This window comes from Mytilus californianus, unplaced genomic scaffold (genome assembly GCF_021869535.1).
Source record: "Mytilus californianus isolate M0D057914Y unplaced genomic scaffold, xbMytCali1.0.p SCAF_8, whole genome shotgun sequence".
Taxonomy (NCBI): Eukaryota; Metazoa; Mollusca; class Bivalvia; order Mytilida; family Mytilidae; genus Mytilus; species Mytilus californianus.
The window spans coordinates 100,116,635-100,137,268 of NW_026262734.1; the positions used below are offsets into that span (position 1 = coordinate 100,116,635).

The window sequence follows — 20,634 nt, forward strand, 5'->3', positions numbered from 1 at the left end:
ACGTTATGTGCAAACACCTATTACATTAATGACAAACACCTATTACGTTATGTACGAACACCTATTACATTAATGACAAACACCTATTACGTTATGTACAAACACCTATTACGTTATGTACAAACACCTATCACGTTAATGACAAACGCCTATTATTGTTTCACATCACGGTGCGGAGCTATTAGTTTCAGTGAATATACACGCCATCTTGAAATAATTACTTATCACATAAAGATTCTGATTGGTTGCTTTATGATTCGGCTGAGATACAGCAACAGCTATTGGCTTAAATGAGATAAAGAATTACAGACTTTTCTCGTCTCAGGATAAGACATCAAATGCCGGAAAATTAACTATGTGTATTTCAGTTCCGATCAAGTGTTATTAATTCATGTTCGTTTTATTATGCATATATTGTACACTGAAATTCAATATTGAAATATCAATTTTTTAACACCTGTTTATTTGCTTTGTTAATCTGTAATATGCACGATTTGTTTAGCTAAACAATGTTCCTATACAGTGTTTAAAAAAATTCTTTATCTGTATTTTATAACTTCTGCCAATCTGGGCACACCTACAAAGAGGCACAACTCGAGAGTCGTGTTTTGTGAATGTTTTAAATTTCAACAAGTAAATCGATTTTTTTTAAAAGCATGGGTGTATAACGTACAACATTGAACAGCCAGTTTAAAATTTTAGAAAAGTTCATCTTAATATATATACAAAAATTGATATTCCAAGTCTAAGACATCCATTTTATATCAATCAATATCTAAAAATACCACATTTCCAATACTGAATCAACAACCACGTGCACACGTATTACCTTAAATTAGGATAGAGCGAAGCAGTCCACAGCTTTTTAAAAAGCTCAAAGAGGGACGAAAGATACCAGAGAGATAGTCAACCTCATAGATCGAAAACAAACGGACAACGCCATGGCCACAAATAAAAAGACAAACAGACAAATAATAGCACACATGACACAACGTAGAAAACTAAAGACTAAGCAACACGAACCCCACCTAAAACTGGGGATGATCTCAGGTGCTCCGGAAGGGTAAGCAGATCCTGCTCCACATGTGGCACCCGTCGTGTTGCTCATGTTATTACAAATCCGGTAAATAGTCTAATTCGGTAGGTCACATTCGTGAAAAGGGAAGGGTATTGTAGTTACGAAATAAGGAACATATCCGATACCATCTGTGAAACGGTTATTCCATAAGGGTCAACCAATTCGTGATGGCGTCCGTAAAATTTACGTAGGGATGATTTCAGCTTCACAATTTGGAACTCTTGGTTTAAAAGCTTCCTTGTGAGCAGCAATCCTCTATCAAGGAAATCATGATAGGAAATACAAGCCCGGGAATATCGTATCAATTGAGAGATATATACTCCGTATGCAGGCGCTGCTGGAATGTTGCTACATAGAAATGGAAAGTTCACTATTGGGAAGCTGAAATCATCTCTTTTGTCGTAAAGTTTTGTTTTCAACCGACCCTCATTGTCAATTTCTAGATGTTAGTCAAGATATGAGGCAGACTTAACTGTATCTGTAGTATCCTTTATCTCTAGTTCGATGGGATAGATTCGTTCAACATAGTCACCAAATTTTGTGTTATTTAGTGAGAGAACATCATCTATATAGCGGAACGTAAAGTTAAAGGATATTTCCTAAGAAGTTTCTGTATGAAGTCAGCCTCATAATAATGAAGAAACAAGTCGGCAAGAAGAGGGGCACAATTGGTTCCCATTGGAATTCCGACAGTCTGTTGAAAAACACGTCCTCCAAACGTAACAAGTATGTTGTCAATCAAGAAATCAAGCATCTTGATAATGTCAGTTTCAGAGAATTTTTTGTTTGAATCAGAGTGATTCTTTACAAAGTAGGATTTATCCCTCCCCAAGACAAGATACTTGTATCTACGTTCGCCATTCTTTTGAATGAAGCAAAGTAATACCAACTCTTTCGATTTGTCTTTTAGTTTGCAATGGGGAATACTTGTGTAAAGTGTAGAAAAGTCAAATGTTTTAATACTATTGCAAGATGAGAGAGTCTTAGATTGTATGTACTCTAAAAGATCTTTGGAATTTTTTAGTATCCACATCTGATTCACGCCAACACTAGAATAGGCAGTTTCACAATAACTTTGGAGCCCGGCTTTGATTGCTGATAAAATAGATGTTAATAATTTAGAAAGAGGTTTCGTGGAGCACTTGGAAGACCCAGCAATATACCTTTGTTTGTAAGGACACTTATGTAGTTTAGGTATCCAATACAGTGATGGAAGATCCAGTTCTTCATCGTTGGTTGAAATTCCAAAGGACCATAGAACAGACCTATGATTATCCAGGATTTCCTCTTTGGTAAGTGTTGTGAGGGTATATGTTGAGTTTCCAAGTGAATTGTCAATACCTAATTCATTTATCAAGCAGTTTATGTAATGATATTTACACACAAAAATGATGTTGTTTGGGGCTTTATCTGCGGGGACAACAACATATTTGTCATGGAGGTAGGACAAGTGTTTTGCAACATTTGGGTCTTTAAAAATTGACGTAGCGTGGGTATTGATAGACCCATTAAGTTTCTTAATTCGGATTTTTATCAACGATCTCACAGCCTTAATCCGTCCGGAAAGAGTATCTATGTCTTCTTTCTCGCGTTTAGCCCATTGCCTGGCATAATCCTCGACTGAATCCATCAGTATTTTGAAGTTGTATTTCCAATTGATGGATTTAGGCTCACAATATTTTGGACCTTTGGATAACAAATTTCGCAGGGAAGTGTTATTGACAATGTTGAGGTCTCCGGTAATAACGTGGCCAGCCGGATTATATGTGAATTGGAAACTAGCACAGGTGCAATCAGGAGGTTTAGACTTGAAGTCGTCAATTTTGAGATCCTGCAAAACGTGTTTGCAATTGAAAATTTTAGTTGCAATTGGTTTGGTAGTTATAAGAAATTATTGGTACAGACTGATCTCTAAAATAAGGAGGTATTTTCGACTGAACTAAGTTATGATGTAATGTTTGTCAAACTTGTTTATGTGCAAACACATATTACGTACTGGTAAACGCTTTTTTGACACAGATTAAAACAAAACGCATCAATGATATTGAAAATTTTAAAAAATCACAAGTTTAGCCGAAATTAGCAACACAATATGTTATTGGGGCGGAACTATATGACAAAAAACTGTAGGTGACGAATATTTATTGCACAACACTGTAAACGAGCATGTGCTACTCTGTCTGTAAATATGTTTGTTTTGTTTATTTTATGAGAGTTTTTATATTACTTCATATTCATTCAGTAAAGTTGCAATGAAAACAGAAACTCGAAGAAATTTATCGAATTCAAGTTTATATAAAAAGAAGATGTGGTATGATTGCCAATGAGACAAATATCCATCAAAGTTCAGAGTACTAGTACTTATGTAAGTAGTTATAGGCAACAGTATGGTCTTCAACAATGAGAAAAACCCATACCGTTTATAGTCGGCTATACAAGACCCCGATGTTTATTTTAGTATTAGACACCAAAACATAAACACGACAACAAATAGTTTATTGTCTGAACATAAAGAATTTCATTTACAAGCTATCGGGTGCCCTCCCTGGCAAAAGAGAACGTAAAAACAGAGAAATTATTTCAACATGTTTGTTTGTTTGGTTGTAGCACAAGTACATTTGTCAACTCTAAAGAGAACAGTAAATAAAAATAAACTATTGGCGACTAGCTAATTCATAGAATTCTAATTGGTCTCCTCTGGTTGATATCAAATTGTAGTTGTTCTTCATCTTCTAGTGGCAAAACCAAAATATCCTGGAGTTGGAATAGATTGGATGCCGGCCATCTTCCAGATCCCGAACTCTAGCTTTATGACGTATTGTTTACTATTACGTTACGTCACAATTCCGTTGGCCTTTGGGCCTCACGGTGGCACTCAAAGGTAGTGTTTTTTAATAGGCCGGATAGGCCGTATGGCAGAGAAAAGGTTAAACACCAGAACGTTTCACATCTTTTAGCGCTAATACATGTATGTCCTAAATGACATCAATAAAAGAGGGGCGAAAGATACCAGAGGTACAGTCAAACTCATAGATCGAAAATAAACTGACAACGCCATGGCTAAAAATGAAAAAGACCAACAGACAAATAATAGTACACATGACACAACATAGAAAACTAAAGACTAAGCAACACGAACCCCACCTAAAACTGGGGATGATCTCAGGAGCTCCGGAAGGGTAAGCAGATCCTGCTCCACATGTGGCACCCGTCGTGTTGCTCATGTTATTACAAACCCGGTAAATAGACTAATTTGGTAGGTCACATTCATGAAAAGGGAATTGTAGTTACGACGTAAGGAACATATCCGATATCATCTGTGCATCGGTTATTCCATAACGGTCAACCAACTCGTGATGGCGTCCGTAAAATTTACGAACGGATGATTTCAACTTCACCATTTGGAACTCTTTGTTTAATAGCTTCCTTGAGAGCAGCAACCCTCTATCAAGGAAATCATGATAGGAAATATAAGCACGGGAATATCGTATCAATTGGGAGATATATGCTCCGTATGCAGGCGCTGCTGAAATGTTGCTACTTAGAAAAGGAAAGTTCACAATTGGGAAGCTGAAATCATCTCTTTTGTCGTAAAGTTTTGTTTTCAACCGACTCTTATTGTCAATTTGTTTATGTAAGTCAAGATATGAGGCCGACTTAACTGTATCTGTTGTATCCTTTATCTCTAGTTCGATGGGATAGATGCGTTCAACATAGTCACCAAATTTTGAATTAGTTAGTGAGATTCTCTTTCTTCTGAATGATTCAAATCATATATATCAAACAGGTCTCAAAAAGTAAAAATAAATAACAACATATCTTCAGGAAAGTAACATTTGGTGTACCGCAGGGCAGTATTCTAGGACCTTTATTATTTCTTTTATATATTAATGATCTCCCACTACAACTAAATCATACAAAGCCTGATTTGTATGCTGACGACACAACTCTTCAATACTCTTCAAATTCCGTTGATGATATATGTGATAAACTTAATGACGAAATAGCAACTTTTAAAATATGGTGTGAAAATAATGATATGATTCTTAATATTAAAAAATCCAAATCTATGTTAGTTGGTTCACATAGGAAGCTTCAAAGCATACAAGAAACATTGAAGATAGAATACAGTTGAATTCTTTTACAAAATGTTAACAGTGAAAAATTACTTGACATCATAATCGATGATTGTCTTTCATGAAATCAACAAATAAACAAAGTATGTATTGTAATTTCAACTAGACTAGGTTTACTAAATCGGTTGAAGCATTATATTTCGCAAAAAGGTTTATGTTTATTTTATAATGGATATGTACTTCCTCTCTTTGATTGTTGCTGTACAATATGGTCAGAAACAAGTAATCTAAATATGAAAAAAATGTTAGAATTACAAAAAAGGGCAGCCAGAATCATTCTTAACAAAGCATATGACACACCGTCAAAATCTTTATTCAAACAATTAGGATGGTTAACTTTTCAAAAAAGAATCATATATCACAAAAGAGTATTTATTTAATGTATAAGTGTGTAAATAGTATTGCACCTGATTATCTTTGTCAATTATTGAACAATAACCAAAATGTTAATGCAAGATATTCTTTGCGTTCATCGGACAATAATTGTCTTTTCATATCACGTCCGATAACAAATTCTATGAAAAAGACATTTCAATATTCTGGTACTGTTCTTTGAAACAAAACTGTATTCCTGTAGAAATCAAAAAGATAGAAAAGATAGAACAGTTCAAACAAAGGTTTTATAATATATTGTTTCTAAACTGAAAATGTAATTATTATGAAATTTATCTATATTCTAAAAAATCCAAATATCTGTCTTGAAAATCATTCAAAATATGTTCATGAAACGATTCTGTGTGTTTTTCTCCATTTGTTTTGCATAAAAAGCTGTATGTATGTATGTATATTTATATATTACATTATTGTTATATTTTGAGTTATTCAGAGGGCATCAGGGGAGATTAGTATTGTACTAACTAAGTTTACCCTCTTTAAATAAAGTATTTATATTATTTTTATTTTATGCATGACTGCAACCCGAGGCCGTTTTAAATACAAGTTGCGGAAATTAAAAAAACAAATTTGCCTTCTCAAATACAACTGATGGCACCATGAAAGAGTAAATTGCTACAAAGGTTTTAATGCACAGAGAAAGGGGCATGTTCCCTACACGCTTACACTTACATCTAACGTAGCCGAAATGACGCCCCCACTTTTACCCAGGTTATACTATCGGTTAAAAAAGGCCCAAAGTAATTATTGAAATTGTAAAATGAGTATACGATAATAAAAAAGCAATAAACAAATAACCTACGTATTGATAATATGGGCACGAATGATAGTTCCAGTAAAAGAAACAAAATTAAGCATGATATGGACACGTTGGGGGGATTGGGCACGTTTGGGTGTTTTGAACAGGTATATTATGATATGGAGGGGTATTTGCGAAAAATACTAGTCAAGGGACTGTGAAATTTCCCGAGCCATTAGGCGAGGGAAATTTGGTCCCAAGACTGGTATTTTTCGCAAATACCCCTCCTTAACATGATATATCTGTTTAATTACATCGAATAGATTTTGATTGAAACTCTCTGTACTGGTGAAGGGGAATATTTTTTTACTAATAATCTGTAATCCATCAACATGTTTATACCGCAGGAATTATACATGTACTTATACGCGTTAGCACTGTCTTTATGTAACGTCATATTCTAATAATTTTGGCGGGAAGAGGCTCATGAGGGCATAAAAGGAATATCCAAAATGGCAAATACAACGGCATAGAGGGGAATTTGAGACAAATTCACCGGCAGTGGTGAAAAACATGCAAATTCGATTGAAACGAGAAAAAGGTTAGAATATGCGAAAAAAAAACACTGGCTACCAACCAATCAAAATCCGGCATTCTCATATAAGGTATAATTAATCAAAAAAACTGGACACGTTTAGGCGTTTATACAAATGACAAGCTTTGGTGCACTTTTACATTAGGACATGTTTTGCAATTCAGTAACGTCATGTGGACACGTTTGGCGGTATCGGACACGTTTGGGTGGAAGGACACGGTCCTGAGTGTTGCATATATATTTCATAACTTTTTGCCAGTCTAGGCACATCTCCAGAGTCGTGGCTGTATATTTGAAAAAGTTTTAATTTTCAACAAGGAAAGTGAACAAAATTTTAAAAGCATGGGTGTATAACGCACACTGTTAAAGTAGAACAACATCATTTTCCCTGAAACTAAATATTTATCGCATTTTTAAATCAATCAATATCTAAATACACCATATTTCCAATACTTTATCAACAACCCCATGCACACCTTTTACCTTAAATAAGGAAAGATCGAAGCAGTCCACAGCTTTTAAGAGAGCTAAAACTTGTGATTTTCTTTATTTTCTATATCATTGATGCGTTTTGTTTTAATCTGTGTCAAAAAAGCGTTTACCAGAACGTAATAGGTGTTTGCACATAACGTAATAGGCGTTTGTCATTAACGTAATAGGTGTTTGTACATAACGTAATAGGTGTTTGTACAAATGTCTTTGTATATATTTAAACTTTACTGTTTTGTCCATTTAGAGTAAATTAAATCTACTTCTTTTGATGTGGCTCGGCATTTATTCATCCCGCCATTGTGTTATTGTGCTAAGGTCTTTTTATTTATTCTTGTCTTTCATTTTTACTTTTTCTGTAGAGTGTCTTTATGCAATATCGTTTTCATTATTGAAATATTTATTTGTTTTTCTAGTGATTAACATTACAACATAATGTTGACTGATGTACCCCAATTTTCGACATTTTTACCTAATTCAATCTATATGTATGTCTGCTTGTTTTGGTAACACATTGTAGTCAATATAATGGAATTCTATGCGACTGTTAAACAAATGGGATGTTTAGCTAGCTAGAAAACCAGATTTAACCCACGGTTTTTTACATAAAAAAACACCTGTTCCAAGTTCGGAATATGACAGTTGTTTTTCCATTCGTTTAATTTGTTTGAACTTTTGATTTTGCCATTTGATAAAGGGTTTTTCGTTATGAATTTTCCTTAGAGTACGGTATATTTGTTATTTAAGCATACTTTTTAAAATTTTATACCAGATTTTTTGACAAAAGATATATTTGTTATTGTTTGATTATTTCTGCTAATAGATATATCTTTGGATAAAAACCAAGTATAAACTATAGTTTGTAGCAACAACAAAAATATTTCTTTTGTTTGCATTTAAGTTCTGAACAGTTTGTTCCTTAGAACTGTACACGATCCTGTCTTTCTGTACTGTTAATGTCGTTGCTGTTTATCAGAGTGACCGACAGCATGGTTTCATATCAGTATGAACGTCAAGTAATTGCATGTATATTTTGATACGTTTATCATTTCTTTGTTTGCTCTTGATAAGAGTATTTGCATTATTCACGTATTTGCTGGCGTATCCGTATCGACGTATCGTATCAAACTTATATGAGGAAAGGATAAATTAAGTCGAGTTGGTCCCGATGGATATATTTTATAATGCATTTGATTTTAATTTAATTTTAATAGAGGTCTGGGCTAAATCATTATTTTATACAAATCCGCCCGATACGTGGACTTCGATCCGTGCACGTATCAAGATATAGAATAATGCAAATGCTCTAATAGTCAGTTTCCATAAATACGTTATTGCAGAGTAAATCATCAGCTTTTACTTCGCCACATGTGTTATTAAGAGTACACTGAAAACTAGTTTAGAGCCAAACGTCAACTAATAAACAAACTGCTGTTTCCCATACTTAGATCACAACCAGTTTATTTCGAATTTCTCTATTTTCTATTTAAAAACCACAATTTTTAAACAAAGAACTCTTTGATCTAATCAAATTAAAGAGAATTGATATAGAATTTTAAATATAATGACCACTACGTCTTCACTGATCATTTTATACAATTTCAAAAAATCAAATTTACATAAAGAAAAATGGTTGTTTGTTCATCTTACAATGATAAATCATAGATAACAGAATTACAATTGTCTATACCTGACACGTTGATTTATACATGTTAAGGCCGTTTTGATTCATATTCAGCAAACAGGACTTTCTTGCTCAATTTTTTAATTACAATGATAGACCAATATCTCGCTATTTAAGTGTTCAACATAATTTGAAATGAAAAGCTTGTAAAAATTAGTACTGAAAGCAAAGCCATATGGTTCAGTCAACCCATCTTCTGTTGTCAACATGGTTTTAAGAGTTTCAATACAAAACAGCTTAAAGTTTGATGTCCTTTCCAGTACGTATACATTTCCTAATTTGTCTGCTTTTATATCGATCGTGCGATTAGATATTGAGAAGAAATAGATGTAACTGTTCCATCATCTAATCTCACGCATTTAAATTTTGATTCTGCTATATCCGCCTGCGCAAAATGAAGTTGATGATTTAGTCCAACTGATATAGAGTGTATATCACCTCCTTCGACATCAAGTGTCTTCTTAAGGTCACCAAGTTTGCTGATAATGTATATCTTGCCGTCACCACTGACAGCAATTTCGTCGCCAAAAAGTACAATGCCATAACATTTTCCAGGTACTTTTATCTGTCGGCCCTTTTCCATTTTAATGATATCTACTGTCTGAACGCATGATGTATCAGGAACTGTGACCCATGCTGTATTTTTGTCTTCTTCAATAGCTATCCCACATTGACACCCGTTCATTTGAATTTTCGTCAATTGTTGGCCTTCGTCTGAAATAACAAATAACTTAGAACCGCTCTGATTACACAGGAATAATCTTTTGTTTTTTGTCACACCTATGCCGACAATGTCTGCACAAGGTACCGCAAATTTTGTAATTAGCTGGAATTTGGTTGGAAGCTTTCTCTGTTGTTACAGGAATTGCGCTAGCTGGACCTTAAATGGTTTATATTTGATATCTAAGGAAGTCTCTTTGATTTCCACTGAACCAAATGATTTCATAACGGACAGCAAATCGGACTGCTTATACAAAAGAGATGCAGCTTTTTGGGACGACAGGAATTTTGGAAATATTCATTGACATGACCATTCAATTCTTCTTTGATATTATTTATCAACATGAATATTTGACTTTCAGATCCGTGTTTGGACACAGATTCAAACTGCTTAGAAATATTTTGTATCTGTTTTCTGCGATCACATATCTTTTTCAGGTCAACTTTTGCTTTATCTGATTGTTCAGTATGAACTTTGTCTACTTTACACATTAAAGCCACTCCGATTTCTTGAATTCGTGTCTGTAACCTCTTTTGAATATACTGCACCTCTTGTTGTACAGTCACCTTGCTATCATCAAGAGTGGATACACTTTTCTCCTTTTTGTCTCCAAGCTCCATTACAGTGGAAATTAGCGTGCGGACATCAGTGACAATTTCTTCATACATTGTTGAACTTTTGACACCTTTCGCAGCAACTTCAATTGGAAGTATCTTGTCACATGATCGATGGTCACTAGCCATACAAGACCGACAACACAGTGTATCATGATCGGAGCAAAAATATTCTAAAACCATATCGGGATGAACTTTGCAGAACTTACTTATGTTGAATCCTATTCCGTCAACTGCATTTATATCTATTACATGATGGGACATGGACACTTTCATGCTTCCGTGAAAATCTAAACATTCTGAACAGAACCCGTCCTCGCAGTCTGTACAGTATTTTACAGCTTTGGTGGATCTACTTCTTCTGTCACAGGTTCCACAAAACATATCTAGGGATTTTGCCATTTCCTTGAAAAGACAAGAAAGAATATTTAATTACTGGTCATTACTACATCAGATACCAATAATACATCTGTCCACAAATCAGTTAAGATGTCACTTTTTGTAGAATGTCCATGACTTGACTATAAGTGTTTCTTTCTACCTATTGCAGTTCATTCAATATTCTGACCCAAATATTGCAGTTCTTTCAATTACATGTACCTGACCAAATTGCAATTTGTTAATAATGTGGAATTCAAGTCTTGTAGTATTGTAAGTATGCTATATTATATCACTTTGTACTTTGATGACTTTTTGTTTTACAGCTTTTCTCACATTTAACAACACGTTTCCTTTATCACAAGTTTTTTGAATCGCTACTGGTTTGACCAGATTGCCGAAATGAATTCCCTCCCCAGTCCACATTCAGACCAAAGACAAATAGCATTATGAGGCTTTCGGGGAATGTAACGATTTAAGAAGTAATTGAGGTCTCTCTTAATATGACAAATATTCAGAAGTATGCAAATAATTTTACAGGACAATTTTGAAGTATGAAAGACCTACGTTATGGTTTTTAAGGGAACCAATTAGTTTCATTTGTTGGTTCTTGGTGCACGGATATCCACACAGTACTGTAGACAATAACAAGGATGAATTGAATATAAAATACGGTCATCTGCACTTCTCTAGTCTGGACGTAATTTCACTTCAAAGATGGGATGGCATCTATTGAACTGCTTTGATAAACAGTCACATCTGATCGGGGTATACTTTATGTTCGGAATGTACCACACACATTTCCACGTTGAAGACCCATTGGAATAATACTTGTGGTTTTCCATGTACACAGGTTCTGCAAAATCTTTCACTCTGCTCAGGAACTCCTCATTTTTAGTGGTTCTTGTCGGCTCTCTGTCAATACGATAGAACTTATCAAATTGAACAAATGTTTGATTCTTATCGACCAAATATGCATTGAAAGAAACTGAACATATGACAACAAATACCAGTTCTACGGTGAAATGAAAATCCTTTATTCGTCAGGAATCCGATCTTGTTCTTGTGATCATCCGAGTAAATAGTACAACAGTACTTTGATTTAACGTAGCGTACAAGGAAGTATGATATGAACGGATTTACCTGCTGATTTTCTGTCTCGTTCTATTTACGTCTCTAGCTGGTCTTTTTTAAAGTATTTTTTTCATGTTACTCACACTAATGCTTAGATGAACTATTTTTTACACTTTGTCACCAAACAGTAATTATATATACACAGTACTACACAGTACTACATTTATACATACTTAGTTAATGACCATCTACCTTTCAGTTGATCGATAAAAAGGTAGATAACTGGCTAGTGAATGTTAACTATGCAAATAAAACAATCTATGCCCAAATTTACTTTCAATTTTGAACATTCCAATTTAGAATTAATTTAGGTTTTAGAGTCATTGCAGTTTGAGGATAGAAACTGGGAGAAATTGAAGGCAAACTAAATCATAGGGACTTGACTATAGGTCAGATATATAGCCCGTTTATCGTCTACGTGCATTTAAAAAAAAACGTATGCCCCTACTATCCCAAACCTGTGTTTTTTTATGCACGTAGACGATTAACGGGCTATATATCTGACCTCGAGTCAAGTCCCTATGGTCTATGTCAGCATTGGTCGCATAACTATAAACAGAATTTGTTTTAGATTGCCATCTTTATCATTCACCAAGATTATAATTCTTGTTAATTTATTTCAGAAGTTTCCAAACCTGAGAAATATGAATAAAAATCTCTTTACATGAATCATGGCAAATGAAGATTAAGATTTTAATAAATTATTAAATAGTCTTTTATATAAAAATAAAAACCGCCCAGATGAGACAGAAAAAAAAGAGATACAAGTTACATTAATTAAAAAAGTGGCGGAAATTACCAAGAGGAAATTCAAAATTATAAGTCGAAAATACACTGACAAGGCCATGTCTCAAAACGTAAACTCCAGAAAACACTATAACTGAGCAACATGAATAGCTCCAAAAACTGGGTGTAATATCAGGTGTTCTGGAAGGGTTAATAGATCCTGCTCCTCTAGTGTTACCCGCCATGTTGCTCATGGTAAGTAGAAATTATGTGATAGAATAGATTTTACTTACTTACTTATATAAAAATAAGGAGATGTGGTATGATTGATAATGAGACAACTATCCACCAAAGTTCAAACGAAGTGGTTGTAAGCAATCATAGGCAGTACTTAATTACATACCCGATAAAAACATACAACATAGAACAACACATGGTATATGTAGTCTGATTTAGTACAGGCGCACAAAGGGGCGGGGGGGGGGGGGAATTACAAGCTTGGACTACCACCAGGATGACCCCCTTATTTGAACAAAAATATATAAGACGGCATATAATAGAGAGAGGAGGTCAAAATGTCAAAATTTCACGGTGATTACTACTCCGAACCATGGTCTATTTGTTTTGTACCGTTCCTACTCTGAAGCTTATTTATTTGTTATTATGCCTCAAATCCACATTGATAGAAAACCCTCCATCTTTTATCGCCAAAAAAAATATGGGCTGAAAATATTTCATGATTATTACAATGACATGCTTTTAAATATTCAAATCAGTGTAAACTACACTTATATTACTTGCATTACAATAATGCACATGTAAATAGCACTAAGAAAGGACAAATACTGACAAATCAAACACGCCTACAACAGGTTATGTAAAGTAAATGGCACATTGACCTCATATTTTAAAAGATAAAAAACATATACTTTAGCTGTTGTGTCTATGGTAGACAGCTCTATATACTGTGATGATTAACTTGAAGCTCGTTGAATAGTCAGATTCTTTTGGTGTATATTTTTGTTAACATTTTTTTGAATTGTATTATTATTGTACTTGACAAAACAGAAGTTGGTTTTGTCATTTAAAAGCTTCTGACAATTAAGAATAAAAATATCAAATTGCCTTTTGGTTTTTGTTTTTTGTATGATAATAACTTTAAATATGACTTTGTTGATCAGATTATCCTTCTGAGCAATGTAAAGGAGGAAGTAATTTATCTTTTGATTTTTATGCCCCACCTTCGATGGCAGTAAGAGCATTATGTTTTCTGGTCTGTGCGTCCGTTCGTTCGTCTGTCCGTTCGTCCGTCTGTCCTCTTCAGGTTAAAGTTTTTCGTCAAGGTAGTTTTTGATGAAGTTGAAATCCAATCAACTTGAAACTTAGTACACATGTTTCCTATGATATGATCTTTCTAATTTAAATGCCAAATTAGAGTTTTGACCCCAATTTCACGGTCCACTGGAAATAAAAAATGATAGTGCGAGTGGGGCATCCGTGTACTATGGACACATTCTTGTTATATTTTCTTATCATACACCAAGCAATGAAGTTATGGAGGATATGATACTTTTGACCAGTCTTTCGGTCTATCTGAACGTTTGCTATCACTTTGTTGTCGCCAGAATAGTGCCTTCATTTTAAGTGTGATCCTCTTCAAATTTAAATGGTATATCAGGTCCTCAAGATGTAGGTTTCCACTCATCAACACCTTGATTTTTTTTTTATATATTAGGGGACCATAATTTGAGAATAGGAATTTTTAAAATATCACTATTAATTCTTATCACTTGTAAGAAAATAAAACTGAAACCATAACTGAAAAGAGTCTTACTTAAAAGTAAATGAAAAAAAAATAAAACATGCTGGCTGATCGCTATAAGCTCTTCCCCTTTATGTTCACAGTTTTAAATAGGAGTAAAATACTTAAATCCTTTTTTAGAATTTTTATATCATGAATAAAGCCATTGCCCAAAGGATTTTGGCTGAAGAAACATGAATGTAAATAAAAAGAATTAGCTGTGAACTCTGACCTCTTATATGATCCATTAATATACTTTGTCTACATACAAAAGAAACCTCATGTGTCAACAATTTTTATTTTGCATCTCAGTGTTTGGAAAGTACAACCAAAGAACGTTTTATTTGTGTATGAAACCCATAAAATTGTATTTAGATAGGTGTTCTACACAACATATGAAATGGCTGACGTGCTCCTACAATGAACATTCAGCAGTTGACATACACCAATTGCAAAAGACCATTCCAATTTCTAGTCTTGCTGGGCTATCAGCTATATAGTATATAGATTGTAGTAAATTATTGAAATGCCCTTAGAATAGTTTAGTAGAGTCGATACGTTGGCGCACACCCATTGCAAAAGACCAATTTGAATTTTATCTATAGTTGTTCCAACAACTAAAATCAATATTGGTTCAAATAATTTGCACGAGTTCCAGGCTCTCCAACTGAGCCTAACAAATTAAAAGTTCTCTTTCAAATATTTGGCTGAGGAATGTAAACCCAGATAAAATCTTCGGATGCATGAAATTTGGTGTTGTTTTCATTTTTTTGAAAGAATTAGAATAGAATTGACCATTTGCCAAAACATGTGTTTCAAAAAGCAACACCAATACTATTAATTAGTTCAAAACGTTTTTGGTTACATCTACTAGAACAGTCAGATAACTTCAGCTTACATATTGGAGCATTGGTGCAGTTATTTACAAGCAAATACTATGATGCACTCAATCCATCAAAATCAAGATTGTCTTTTACTAATGCAGGTTGAATTGTAAGTCTACTCCATTCTTTGATACATAGTTTGATACTCACTCAGTGGTAATAAGCCAAATTTCTCAATATATTCATAAATAGCTTGTGACTTGATAAAGAAAAAGAGAGGCAAAAGATACCAAAGGGACATTCAAACTAAAGATTGATTTTCCATTCTACTCATATGTTCATATATAGTTCACTTCAATATTTCCACTTACCTGCCTCCTTAACTAATTGCAATTTACCTCTACTACCCTATACGTTCGTCGAGGTTGTTTAATTATAAATACGGTAATTCCTCAAGTTATCTCCCTTGCATATCTCTTCAGTTTCTCTCGGCGCTGCCTTTAAAGCACAGGCGTTGCTTTCCCCGTACGTTTATCTGGATAATAAGAATTTGAATCGTTAAGTGGAGAAACAGGAAGATAAGTTTAAGGCGTGCGTAAGGTGTCCGAACAAGATGAACACTCTGGATCAGCACGATGAATGTTATAAACATCGTATTTGTAACGAGTCATTCCCTTGCAAAATTTGCAAAAATTGGTCAAAGGAGCATCGGAGTTTGATCATGAAAATGATTGAAAAAAGTGTTCAGAAGACAATTAAATTGAATAAACTGTCTCAACCCACCTGTGTAGACGGGTTGACAGATTTCTAAGACATAAGTTCACCTGTGGAGGCGGCAGTCAGAGCTTCAAATGACGACACTGTCACTGAAAATACACCTGACAACAGCACTTGTATGGTCGATATTTCGGCCATTGTACAATAACAGGTACAATTACAAATACAAAACTTATTCTAAAAGAAATTGATTGATATCAATGCTAATGTTCTTGAAGTTCAACCTCCTGAAAAGCCTAGTTCTTCAACTTTGCAAAACCAAAGGCCACATTTTGACAAGTTCAAAAGCTATGACGATCAGATGTCTTTAATGTCGAATGTTGATCAAGATCAGGTTTCTTATCTTGATCCAGAAGAAAAGATTGAAAATAGGTCTGCATCGCCGCGATCTAGTCAAATGTATACATGCACCCCAGCTGAGGTATCACAAGGGGCACCTAGTGCTTCTGATCCAATTGAGTGGGTTTTATTTATTCATAAAATGGCAACAGTTCTCAATATAGAACCTGAATCTTCAGAGGCTCAAGATCAGGAACGTCTTCTTTTGTTTCGGTAAGATTAAAACCTGACAAGAATGATAAAAAATCAGCAATTAAATTACCTTTGGAAGGTACAATTATTGACATAGTAAAATCTGTAGAAAAGGAAGCTATCTCTGGTCATTTGAAAAACAGAGATGTTCGTGGCAGGGATGATAAGGCTTTCATGGTTAAGAAAGATGATTTTAATGCTTTCTATAGTTCTCCTAAGTTAGATGACATTATCGAGGAAGGGCTAGCTATTGGTCATAAAGGCAATTCTATTAAATCGGGAGTTGATATTCTACCCTTTCACAGAGAATTAGATAATGATCTTCGTCGTATGGACAATTCTGCCAGGGCACTTTTTAAAGCCGTTTCATATGGTACTATGATTTCTGCTTTTTTGGGTGAGGCAACTTGTGAAGATGATAGGATTTAATGACGTAAAGCTTTAATTAATTGCTTTAGAAGTATGGCTGATTTATCAGGCAGAATCATGGCAAATTCAGTATTAAGTAGAAGGAAACTTTTTCTGAAAAATGTTAACTTCATTAGAAAGTCCACAGAAAAGAAGCTGTTAAAGTTGCCCGTTTTTTGGCAGTCAACTTTTTAATGGACAATACTTTGACACACTGCATACATCAGCAGAGAATTTACGGGATGCTAGAGAGACCCAGAATGTTTATGATAATGCTGGTAGTTATAACAAGAATTTAACAAGTCTAGAGATGATCGCACTCCTGTAAATGACTTTATCAGAAAGAGGAAAGGTGACTATTCTGACAATTCTGATCATGGAGCTAAAGTTGCCAGGGCAAACACTTATTCCAACAAAGATAATTTTCGTGGAGGAAATCTTTCAAGGAAAGCAGCTGGGAGCCCAAAAGGTTTCTCAGCTCCACGGAAGTAAGTTCAAAGAACCTTGTACAAACTGTAAATATAAGTCCCCAGGTAGAGGCACGTTTGCTAATGTTTCACAGGAAGTGGACAAAGATCACAGGAGATCAATGGGTTTTAGATACTTTTACTAGAATGACTAAAACTGGAGTTTATGAGTCATCCATGTTTAAACATAAAAGAGACAAGTGTTCCAAGATATGGTACTCACGAGTCGGTTATTTTAACAGAAATAAGTGTTTTATTAGTCTGTAGAAAAAAAGTTATAGAGCATGTTCCTGTTGGGCAAGAAAACTTTGGATATTACAGCACAGTTTTCGTAGTTCCGAAACGACAAGGAGGTCTGCGACCGATTCTCAATCTGAAAACACTTAACCAATTAGTAGTGCCTCATCATTTCAAAATGGAAACTCTCCGTTCAATTATAAAAGCTTTAAAAAAAGGAGACTTTGCAGTAACTTTGGATTAAACAGATGCATATTTTCATATTCCAATTCACACAGATTTCAAACAATTCCTGAGATTCCGATTTCTAGGTTACAGCTACCAATTTCGAGCAATGCCATTCGGGCTCAAATCTGCCCCAAGAGTGTTCACAAAGGTCATGGCGGTATTGACAGCATACCTAAGAAAGTTAATAATTCAGATATTCATGTAACTAGACGATTGGCTGATCAGCAATTCAGACAGAACAGCTCTTGTAAAGCAAATGGATTTTGTACTCCGTCTAGTTCAAGATTTGGGACTTCTGGTAAATCAAAAAATGTCAAACTTAATACCAACCCAACTTATAGAATACTTGGGTGCCCTTTTCAATCTAGAGAAAGGGATAGTAACACCAACAGAAACAAGATTTCAAAGTATTTTGGAAATAATACATGCATTACTAAACAGTCAACAGATTCAAGCAGAAGTAATTTTAAAATTACTAGATCTGATGGCTTCATGCATTTACCTAATACCCATGGGTAGATTACACATGAGGCCAATACACCTTTATTTGTTAGCACTATGGAGGCCAAACATCCAGCCATTGAATCAGTTCATTCCTGTACGAATGAGCTTGACAGTACATTTAAAATGGTGGATAAATCGGACATATATTTTCAAAGGAATACCTTTACAAGAGCCGACAATTCAGTTGACTTTGATCACAGATGCTTCAGAACTAGGATGGGGAGCTCATCTAGAAACTTGGCAGACATCAGGAATATGGCCAAAGTCTTACCAACTAAAACATATAAATTGGTTGGAATTGAAGGCTGTACAGTTAGCTCTTCAAGAAGCTGTACAGATAGTGAAAGGCAAGAATATTTTGATAAGGTCGGACAATACAACAGTGATAAGTTATATCAACAAGCAGGGCGGAACCCATTCGCCAGAACTGTGTTACCCAACTTGGGACCTTTACCAATGGTGTATTCAGAACAATGTAACTATCCGTGCAGTTCACATTCCGGGAAAGATAAATCTACTAGCAGATGCTCTTTCGAGGAGGAAAAAGCTTTTCAAGATGACAGAGTGGACACTCAACACTATGATAGTAAATATGATATTTCAGAAACTGGGAACTCCAAGTATAGATCTGTTTGCAACAGCTCAAAACAAAAAGTTAGCAGTTTATTGCTCTCCGGTTCCAGACATAGCAGTATTTCAAGTAGATGATCCAACAGTAAATTGGAGCGGCATGTGTGCATATGCATTTCCTCCTCCAATTCTTGTTCCTCGGATATTACAAAAGATTCGAGAAGAACAGACAGTTGTTCTTCTAATAGCACCAATGTGGCCAAGACAATCTTGGTATCAGATGTTGGATTTACTGATAGATATTCCAATAAAACTACCTCTTTTGCCAGATCTTGTTTCACAAATTCACAATCGAATACAAATATTTCATCAGAGTCCAGAAACATTGAATCTTGTGGCATGGAAATTATCAAATTACGCCATAAGTCAAAAGGATTTTCTAAAAAATTAGAAATTAAGGCAAATGCCAGAAAAAAACATCTACTCAAACAGTGTATGATGCAAGACTCAGAAAATATGACAGTTGGTGAAAAGAACGCAATATCAATTCCACTTCTTCAACTATACCAGAAGTAGCAGAATTTTTGTTATATCTTTCTACTGTTAGAAAATGCAAACCCCAGACTACTACAGGTTGCAAGTCAGTCATAGCATTGATTCATAACAATGGATTAGAAATTTCAAACAGTTCTGAGTTATCTTCATTGATTAAAGGATTATCTAATCTAGTTGAATTAAAGTTTGTAACTTTCAAAACAGCTTTTCTAGTAGCTATTGCATCAGCCAGTAGAGTTAGTGAAACTCATAGCTTATCATTAGATGATGGACATTTTAGATTTGAAAAAAAATGGAATTAAACTATTACCAAATATGCAGTTTCTTGCGAAAACACAGACTTTGAATAGGCCTTGGGAGCCATTATTCATTTCTTCATTTAATTTTTATGCAACTGATTCTGATGCCCTTGTCGTGCATTAAGGATTAACATATATAGAACAAAATATATAAGGAAATCAAAGAGACTGTTCGTTACTTATTAGAAAACCATCATAAAGAAGCTTCTAAGGATTCTATTGCAAGATTGATTGTTAATACAGTGCGATACGCATATGAAAATGCAGATAAAGACACTTTAAAAACAGTAAGAGCACATGAGCTTTATTTTGTGGTGTATCAGCTGAAGAAATTTTAAAAGCAGCTCACTGGACATCTGAAACTACTTTCACTTCATTCTATCTGAAGGATGTTCCAGACCACCAGTCCATTATTGCCAAGTCAGCAATTTTTTATTCTTTCAAGAGAGGAAGACAGAAAATGGTGAATATAATTTTTTAATTCCTTATTTAATTCCTTTCCCATCCCCTTTAGTAGGGCTGCAAATTTGTTTGCAATTAGTTAAGGAGGCAGGTAGGTGGAAATATTGAAATGAATTAGGATTTTTGTTGGTACAATCCTTGTTCATGAAATATTTACACTTACCTGCCTCACCCACCCTCCTCCCCTCTCGAAGAATTACTTAATATTGGTCTCGAGAAACTGAAGAGTTACACAAGGGAGATAGCTGGAGGTATTACCGTATTTATAATAAAAATCTCGACGA

The 20,634-nt window shown here is 34.6% G+C and overlaps 2 protein-coding genes across 2 annotated transcripts in view; both read right to left on the reverse strand.

Moving 5' to 3' along the window:
- LOC127712749 (uncharacterized) overlaps positions 1-20,634 on the reverse strand; it is a 174,892-nt gene that overhangs the window by 116,245 nt on the left and 38,013 nt on the right. The window lies entirely within an intron of this gene.
- The window catches only part of LOC127712747 (tripartite motif-containing protein 45-like), a 171,242-nt gene continuing 159,472 nt past the window's right edge, over positions 8,865-20,634 (reverse strand). The window contains exon 2 of the mRNA XM_052219357.1: positions 8,865-9,120. The gene's annotated coding sequence lies outside the window, so the exon portion shown is untranslated. The remainder of the gene's footprint in view (positions 9,121-20,634) is intronic.